The following is a 10,028-nucleotide window of genomic DNA, read 5'->3' as shown; positions in this document are numbered from 1 at the left end:
TATGGGTATTACTACAGGATTATGCATGTGATTTTGCAAAACTGTAATTTGGTCATAAAGAATTTTTGATGCAGGCACAATTAGGATGGAGGCTAACAACAAACACATTGGGTGATCATACATAGTTACAGTAAATCATGTGTTCTGGGAGTTGTGATTTTCATCTCTTCTCGTCCAGCTCTTATATTTAAAATATACTAATTTGTTTCTAATGGAAACTACAGTAAAGATATGCCCGTTTGAATGCAGAGTTCCAAAGAATATCATGGAGAGATAAGAAAGCCTTCCTCGATGATCAATGCAAAGAAATGGAGGAAAATTGTAGAATGGAAAAGACTAGAGACCTCTTCAACAAAATTAGAGATACAAAGGGAATATTTCATGTGAATATAGGCACAATAAAGGACCAAAATGGTATGCATCTAACAGAAGCAGAAGATATTAAGAAGAGCTGGCAAGAATACACAGAAGAACTAAACAAACAGATCTTCATGACCCAGATAACCACGATGGTGTGATCACTCACCTAGAGTCAAACATCCTGGAATGCAAAGTCAAGTGGGCCTTAGGAAGCATCACTATGAACAAAGCTAGCGGAGGTGATGGAATTCCAGTTGAGCTATTTCAAATACTAAAAGATGATGCTGTGAAAGTGCTGCCCTCAATATGCAAGCAAAATTAGAAAACTCAGCAGTGGCCACAGGACTGGAAAAGCCAGTTTTCACTCCAATCCCAAAGAAAGGCAATGTCAAAGAATGTCCAAACTACCAAATAATTGCACTCATCTCACATGCTAGCAAAGTAATGCTCAAAATTCTCCAAATCAGGCTTCAACAGTGTGTGTAATGTGAACTTCTAGATGTTCAAGTTGGTTTTATAAAAGGCAGAGGAACCAGAGATCAAATTGCCAACATATGCTGGATCATCGAAAAACCAAGCATGTTCCAGAAAAACAGTTCCAAAAATAGCATGTTCCAGAAAAACGTCTTTTGCTTCATTGACAAAGCCTTTGACTGTGCATCACAATAAAATGTGAAAAATTCTTAAAGAGATGGGAATACCAGACCATCTTACCTGTCTCCTGAGAAATCTGTAAGCAGGTCAAGAAGAAAGAGAACCGGACATGGAACAATGAATTGGCTCCAAATTGGGAAAGGAGCACGTCAAGGCTGTATATTGTCACCCTACTTATTTAACTTATATGCAGAGTACATCATGAGAAATGCCAGGTTGGATGAAGCAAAATCTGCAATCAAGATTGCCGTGAGAAACATCAATAATCTCAGATAAGCGGATGACACCACCCTCATGGCAGGAAGCAAAGTATAACTAAAGAGCCTCTTGATGAAAATGAAAGAGAAGAGTCAAAAAGTTGGCTTAAAACTCAATGTTCAGAAAACTAAGGTCATGACATCCAGTCTCATCACTTCATGGCAGAGATGGGAAAATGATGGAAACAGTGAGAGACTTTATTTTGGGAGGACTACAATTTCACTGCAGAAATTGACTGCAGCCATGAAATTAAAAGACACTTACTTCTTGGAAGAAGAGCTAAGACCAACGTAGACAGCATATTAAAAAGCAGAGACATTACTTTGCCAACAAAGGTCCATCTAGTCAAGGTTATGGTTTTTCCAGTAGTCATGTATGGATGCGAGAGTTGGACTATAAAGAAAACTGAGCTCTGAAGTACTGATACTTTTGAACTGTGGTGTTGGAGAAGACTCTTGAGAGTCCCTTGGACTGCAAGGAGATCCAACAAGTCCATCCTAAAGGAAATCAGTCCTGAATATTCATTGGAAGGACTGATGCTGAAACTCCAATACTTTGGCCACTTGATGCAAAGAACTGACTCATTTGAAAAGACCCTGATGCTGGGCAAGATTGAAGGGAGGAGGAGAAGGGGATGACAGAGGATGAGATGGTTGGATGGCATCACCCACTCGACACACCTGAGCTTGAGCAAGCTCTGGGAGTTGATGATGGACAGGGAAGACTGACATGCTGCAGTCCATGGGGTCGCAAAGAGTCGGACATGACTGAGCAACTGAACTGAACTGACCTGAACTGAAGGCCTCATAGACTGAGCCTGGTAGGTTTCTTACTCTGCAGTTTTTGGAAGAGTTTGAGAAGGGTAAATATTAGCTCTTCTTTAAATATTTGATAGAATTCATCTGTGGAGCCATGCACTCCTATTTTTTGTTTATTGAAAGGTTTTTAATCATAGTTTTTATTTCATTACTTCTGATTGGTATGTTCATATTTTCTGTTTTTTCCTGGTTCAGTTTTGTAAGTTTGTGCCTTTTTGCCAATTTGTCCATTTCTTCCATGTTGTACATTTTATTGGCATATAGCTGCTTGTAGTTGTCTTTTATGATCCCTTGTGTTTCTATAATTTCTCCTCCTTCATTTCTAATTTTATTGATTGAGTCTTCTCCCTTTTTTTCTTGATGAGTCTGGCTAAAGTTTTTTTCAATTTTATCTTATCAAAGAATCAGCTTTTTGTTTTATTGATCTTTGCTCTTGCTTTCTTCAAATCTATTTTATTTATTTCTGCTCTGATATTTGTGATTTTTTTTCTTCTACTAAATTTGGGTTTTGTTTTCTATTCATTCTCTAGTTGCTTTCGGCATAAGGTTAAGTTTTTTATTTGGGATTTTTCTTGTTTCCTGATGTAAGATTGTGTTGCTATAAACTGCCTTCTTAGAACTGCTTTTGCTGTGTCCCACAGTTTTTGGATCATTGTGTTTTATTTGTCTCTAATAATTTATTTTCTCTTTGATTTCTTCAGTGATCTGCTGTTTATTTAGTAGCATATTGTTTAGCCCCCATGTGTTTGTGTATTTTTACAGTTTCTTTCTTTCTTTCTTTTTTTTTTTTTTTTCTGGTAAATAATGTCTAATCTCATATCATTGTGGTTGGAAAAGATGCTTGATATGATTTCTTTTCTTTCTTTCTTTTTTTTTTTTAATTTACCAAGGCTTGATTTGTTAACCAAGATGTGATCTATCTTGAAGAATGTTTTATGTATACATGAGAAGAAAGTGTATTCTGCTGCTTTGGATGTAATGTCCTAGCAAATATCCATTGAATCTGTCTTATTTAATGTGTCATTTAAGGTTTGGTTTCCATATTAATTTTCTATCTGGATGATCTATCAATTCTTATAGTGTTGTAAACACTATAGGTTGTAAACTCCCCCATTATTTTTGTGTTACTGTAGATTTCCCCTTTTATGGCTTTTAACATTTGCCTTATATACTAAGGTATTCCTATGTTGTTTCACCTGGTGTGAAGGGCTGACTCACTGGAAAAGAACCTGGTGCTGGGAAAGATTGAAAGCAAAATGAGAAGGTGGCAGCAGAGGATGAGATGGTTGGATAGCATCACCAACTCAATGAACATGAGTCTGAGCAAACTCTGCAAGATAATGAAGGACAGGGAAGCCTGTTGTAGCTCATGGGGTCACAGAGAGTCAGGTATGAGTTAATGACTGAGCAATAATAACACATTTGGGTGTATATATATTTACAAGTGTTATATATTCTTCTTGGAATGATTCTTTGATCATTATGTACTGTTTTCCTTGTCTCTTAAAGTAGTTTTTTTTTTTTTTTGGAAGTCATTTGGACACATCCGAGTATTGTTCAAACTACCGCACAATTGAACTCCTCTCACATGCTAGTAAAGTAATGCTCAAAATTCTCCAAGCCAGGCTTCAGCAATACGTGAACCATGAACTTCCAGATGTTCAAGCTGGTTTTAGAAAAGGCAGAGGAACCAGAGATCAAATTGCCAACATTCGCTGGATCATCAAAAAAGCAAGAGAGTTCCAGAAAAACATCTATTTCTTCTTTATTGACTATGACAAAGCCTTCGACTGTGTGGATCACAATAAACTGTGGAAAATTCTGAAAGAGATGGGAATACCAGACCACCTGACCTGCCCCTTGAGAAACCTGTATGCAGGTCAGGAAGCAACAGTTAGAACTAGACATGGAACAACAGACTGGTTCTAAATAGGAAAAGGAGTACGTCAAGGCTGTGTATTGTCACCCTGCTTATTTAACTTATATGCAGAGTACATGATGAGAAACGGTGGGCTGGAAGAAGCACAAGCTGTAATCAAGATTGCCAGGAGAAATATCAATAACCTCAAATATGCAGAAGATACCACCCTTATGGCAGAGAGTGAAGAGGAACTTAAAACCCTCTTGATGAAAGTGAAAGAGGAGAGTGAAGAAGTTTGCTTAAAGCTCAACATTCAGAAAACTAAGATCATGGCATCTGGTCCCATCACCTCACGGGAAATAGACGGGGAGACAGTGGAAACGGTGTCAGACTTTATTTGGGGGGGGGGGGAGCTCCAAAATCACTGCAGGTGGTGATTGCAGCCATGAAATTAAAAGATGCTTACTCCTTGGAAGGAAAGTTATGACCAAGCTAGATGGCATATTAAAAAGCAGAGACATTACTTTGCCAACAAAGGTCCATCTGGTAAAGGCTATGGTTTTTCCAGTGGTCATGTATGGATGTGAGAGTTGGACTGTGAAGAAAGCTGAGCGCCGAAGAATTGATGCTTTTGACCTGTGGTGTTGGAGAAGACTCTTGAGAGTCCCTTGGACTGCAAGGAAATTCAACCAGTCCATGCTAAAGGAGATCAGTCTTGGGTGTTCATTGGAAGGACTGATGCTGAAGCTGAAACTCCAGTAATTTGGCCACCTCATGTGAAGAGTTGACTCATTGGAAAAGACCCTGATGCTGGGAGGGATTGGGGGCAGGAGGAGGAGGGGATGACAGAGGATGAGATGGCTGGATGGCATCACCAACTCGATGGCCATGAGTTTGAGTAAACTGCGGGAGTTGGTGATGGACAGGGAGGCCTGGCGTGCTGCAATTCATGGGGTCACAAAGAGTTGGACATGACTGAGCAACTGAAGTGAACTGAACTGAGTATTGTTACCCCAACTTTCTCTTGATTTCCACTCGTATGAAATGTAATTTTTCATCCCCTTGCTTTCTGTTTATAGGTTCCCTTAGGTCTGAAATGGATCACTTGTAGACAGTATATATATATATATATCAGTGTTTTGTTTTGTTTTTTTTTTCCTTAATCTATTCAGCTATTGCATGTCTTTTGGTTGGAGCATTTAAACCATTTACATTTAAGGTAATTATTGATATGTGTTCCTATTTTCATTTCCTTAATTGTTTTGGGTTTTCTTCAGAAGGTGTTTTTCCTTCCCTTTCTCTTTTTTTCTCCTGTCTTGTGTTTTCTGCCTGGAGAAATTCATCTCATGTTTGTTGTAGTGCTAGTTTGGTGGTACTGAATTCTCTTAGCTTTTTCTTGTCTGTAGAACTTTTGAAGATAATGGCGACCTCCTTCAAAAGGTCTTATGCATGTACTGCTACACTCTGTGCCCCCAGCCCTGCAGTAGGCCATCACCAACCCACACCTCCACTGGAGACTCTTGGACACTCCTGGGCAAGTCTGGGTCAGACTCTTGTGGGGTCACTGCTCCTTTCTCCTGGGTCCTGGTGCACACAAGTTTCTGTTTGCACTCTCCAAGAGTCTATTCCCAGTCCTGTGTAAGTTCTGGCAGATCTATGGTGGGGTTAATGATGAGCTCCTCCAAGAGGGCTTATACCATACCCGTGTCTGCTGCACCCAGAGCCCCTGACCCTGTGCCAGTCCACTGTTGACTCATACCTCCACAGGAGATGCTTTGGAAGATGTTGTGAAAGATGATGCTGTGAAAGTGCTGCCCTCAATATGCAAGCAAAATTAGAAAACTCAGCAGTGGCCACAAGACTGGAAAAGTCAGTTTTCATTCCAATCCCAAAGGAAGGCAATGCTAAAGAATGTTCGAACGACCAGATGATTGCACTCATCTCACATGCTAGTAAAGTAATGCTCAAAATTCTCCAAGCCAGGCTTCACCAGTATGTAAACCATGAACTTCCAGATGTTCAAGATGGTTTTAGAAAGGGCAGAGGAACCAGAGATCAAATTGCCAACATCTACTGGATCATTGAAAAAGCAAGAGAGTTCCAGAAAAACATCTACTTTTGCTTTACTGACTATGCCAAATCCTTTGGCTATGTGGATCACGACAAACTGTGGAAAATTCTTAAAGAGATGGAGATATCAGACCACCTGACCTGCCTCTTGAGAAATCTGTATGCAGGTCAGGAAGCAACAGTTAGAACTGGATATCGAACAACAGACTGGTTCCGAATAGGAAAAGAAGTATGTCAAAGCTATATACTGTCACCCTACTTATTTAACTTATATGCAGAGTACATCGTGAGAAACGGTGGGCTGGATGAAGCACAAGCTGGAATCAAGAATGCTGGGAGAAACATCAATAACCTCAGATATGCAGATAACACCACCCTTATGGTAGAAAGTGAAGAAGACTAAAGAGCCTCTTGATGAAAATGAAAGAGGAGATTGAAAAAGCTGGCTTAAAACTCAACATTCAGAAAACTAAGATTATGGCATCTGGTCCTGAGATATCAATTCCTAGGCAGGTTGATAAGAAGTCCAGGGGTCCATAAGGAGAGAGGGGTCTGGAATTCTCAAGGAGGAGGAAAGGACAAATTTTCTACATTCCTTAGGATTATATAACAATAATGTATCCTGCTTGAGGACAGTCTCTGGAAAAAACCTTCTGGCTAATCCTGTTGTCTTAAAATGTAAATTATGGGAGTGGGTCTAGTGAGGTCTTCACAACCCCCAGACATTCTTTTGATTCACTGTAATAAGTAATTAAAAAGTATATAGCTACATTGCTAACACTAGCAAGGGGGCACTCTTTCTGGCCCCTTCTAATGTCTATGTCAGAAGCTTTCTCTATGTCTTTTATACTTCAATAAAACTTTATTACAGGAAAATTCTGAGTGATCAAGCCTCGTCTCTGGCCCCGGATTGAATTCTTCTCCTCCAGAGGGCAAGAATCCTGACATCTTTTGCGGTTCAGCAACAACATTTCAGTCCCATCACTTCATGGCAAATAGATAGGGAAACAGTGACAGACTTTATTTTTTGGGGGGGGGGGGGGAGCTCCAAAATCACTGCAGATGTTGACTGCAGCCATGAAATTAAAAGACACTTACTTCTTGAAAGAAGAGCTATGACCAGCCTAGACAGCATATTAAAAAGCAGAGATATTACTTTGCCAACAAAGGTCCATCTAGTCAAGGTTATGGTTTTTCCAGTAGTATGGATGGATGTGAGAGTTGGACTATAAAGAAAGCTGAGTGCCAAAGAATTGATGGTTTTGAACTGTGGTGTTGGAGAGACTCTTGAGAGTCCCTTGGACTGCAAGGAGATCCAACCAGTCCATCCCGAAGGAAATCAGTCCTGAATATTCATTGGAAGGACTGATGCTGAAGCTGAAACTCCAATTCTTTGGCCACCTGATGCAAAGAACTGACTCATTGGAAAAGACCCTGATGCTGGGAAAGATTGAAGGCGAGAGAAGGGGACGACAGAGGATGAGATGGTTGGATGGCATCACCGTCTCAAAGGGCATGAGTTTGAGTAAACTCCGGGAGTTGGGGATGGACAGAGAGGCCTGGTGTGCTGCAGTCCATTGGGTTGCAAAGAGTCAGACACAACTGCGCAGCTGAACTGAACGGAACTGGAAGCTTTTGAGCGCTCCGTCAAATCTAAATGAAAGCCTTGCTGGGTGGAGTGTTCTTGGTGTAGGTTTTCCCCTTTCATTGCTTGAACAATTTCCTGCCACTCTCTTCTGAGCTGCAGAGTTTCTGCTGAAAAATCAACTGATAACCTTATGGACATTTCCTTTTGTGTTATTTTTTCCTTTTCCCTTGTTGCTTTTAATATTTTTTCTTTGCATTTGATTTTTGTTAGTTTGATTAATATGTGTCTTGACGTGTTTCTTCTAGGGTTTATCCTGGACTTGGGTGTTTTTTTCTTTTTCCATGTTAAGGAAGGTTTTGATTTTAATCTTTTCAAATATTTTCTCAGATCCTTTCTCTTTTTCTTCTTCTTCTAGGACCCCTATAATTTGAATGGTGTTTCATTTAATGTTGTCCCTGTGGTCCCTGAGAGTGTTTTCATTTCTTTTCATTCTTTTTTTCTTTATTCTGTTCCATGGTAGAGATTTCCACCATTTTGTCTTCCAGACCACTTATCCATTCTTTTGCTCAGTTATTCTGCTATTGCTTCCTTTTAGTGTATTTTTTATTTCAATTGTTGTTTGGTTTATCTCTGTTATTGAGTTCTTCTGTTTGTGTTACTTACTCTGTTGTGTCCAATTCTTTGCAATCCCATGGACTGTAGCCCACCACGCCTCTCTGTCCTTTGAATTCTCTGGGCAAAAATACTGGAATGGGTTGCCATTCCCTTCTTGTTAAACATTTTTTGTATCTTCTCAATCTGTGCCTCCAGTTTTTGTTTTTTTGTTTTTTTTCTGAGACCTTGGCAGATCTCTACTATCATTGCTCTGAATTATTTTTCAAGTAGACTGCCTATCTCATCTTCATTTAGATGTTCTTGTAGGTTTTTAATCTTGTTCCTTCATCTTTGTCATTTCATTTTGTTAAAATACTCTATTTGTAGTCCCCTTTGCTCAGACTGTAGGATCATAGCTCCTATGGCTTCTGGCATCTGTCCCCTGGTGAATGAGTTTGATCCAGAGATCTGTGCCATTATCCCTTTATAGGAGGTTTGACTCATATTGTAATGAAAAAACCTACTGTAGATATTGAGCAGGGCCTCTTCTTGCTCTGTGGTTGTCACTTCCTTACCAGAGGTGGAGTCTGCTCCATAGTTATTGGAGTAGAGGCCCCAGATCTGTTTCCTAGCTGTGATTCTTATCCATAGCCCAAAGTAGGTGGAATTGAAACACTCCCACTAGGAAAGAAGCCACTTAATATCCCTCCTCTGGAACTGTTCACCTATGAGTGAACTCTAATGTGTTTCCTTCTGCCCATGCTATGGGCTTATACAGTATACTGTTGTTGACACTGCTCTTGGTCCTGACTCAACTATGGGTATGCCAGTAATTGACCCTGGTGATTCATAGGTGTTGTTTTCTCCAGGTCACTGGTGCTAATCCACTAAATTTAAGTCCCAAAACTTCAATAGTTGTGCATCAGGACTTGCTGTGGGAGCTATGAAGGGAGCACAGAGTCTGGTCTGACCCATATCCCATGTGTATATGCCCACAAAGCCCACAGCTGCTTAAGCAAGACCCATCCCAGCTACAGAACCACTTGTTGTCCTTTCAGATGTTCCACAGGTGCCATCAGCAAAGGTGTGACTTTGCAATTCCTGAAGCTGAGAGGAAAGATTCCAGCACTTCTTCCTCAGTCATTCAGCCCCTGGAACTCAGCAGTGATTTCAGTCTATCAGCAGATTTTCTTGTGTGGGGCGCTATCTGTGACTTTCTCACACAGGGTGGGTCCTGGCACCACTGACAGATATCCCAGTCACAGAAGTTCTCTGCATCCTCTTAGGACAATGTGGGCAGGTCTTATGTACTGCTGATGGAATTCCTAGTGAGAGAAGCTGTCTGTGCCTTTCCAGTTCAGCAGAGGTGGGGCCTGGTGTCTGCTTTTAGGTATCAAAGAGAGAGCCAGTGCCCAGGTATAGAGCCCACGTTGGCAGAGACAACTCACACCTGCCCCTGGAGCTCCTGTTGCCTGGGAGTCCTCACAGAGATAGAAGTTCTTATGGTGGTCCCACCTCTCTCCTCCTGTGCCTCCAATTAATGGTGCTCTGCCTCTCTGGTGGGCCCACACTCCCTCCTAGTATACTCTCAGTTGCAATAGCCTGATGGTCAGGCTGTTTCCACATTCAACCCTGGCCCTCTTCCTGGATTTGACAGCCAGAGTCTGAGCTTCATCATCCAACCCCCATCTAAACAGACAGGGGTTATCTCCGTTTGGGGAGTGCAGGGTGATGGTGTTGATCCTCTGTGCAGTTTAATCTCTGCTCAGCCTCACACAAACTATTCCTGCTTTCTCCTCTTAGGCTCCAGACCCCCTCTCCATCT

The sequence above is a fragment of the Cervus elaphus genome, chromosome 7 (genome assembly GCF_910594005.1).
Source record: "Cervus elaphus chromosome 7, mCerEla1.1, whole genome shotgun sequence".
NCBI lineage: Eukaryota > Metazoa > Chordata > Mammalia > Artiodactyla > Cervidae > Cervus > Cervus elaphus.
Note: the sequence above shows the minus strand (reverse complement) of the source record.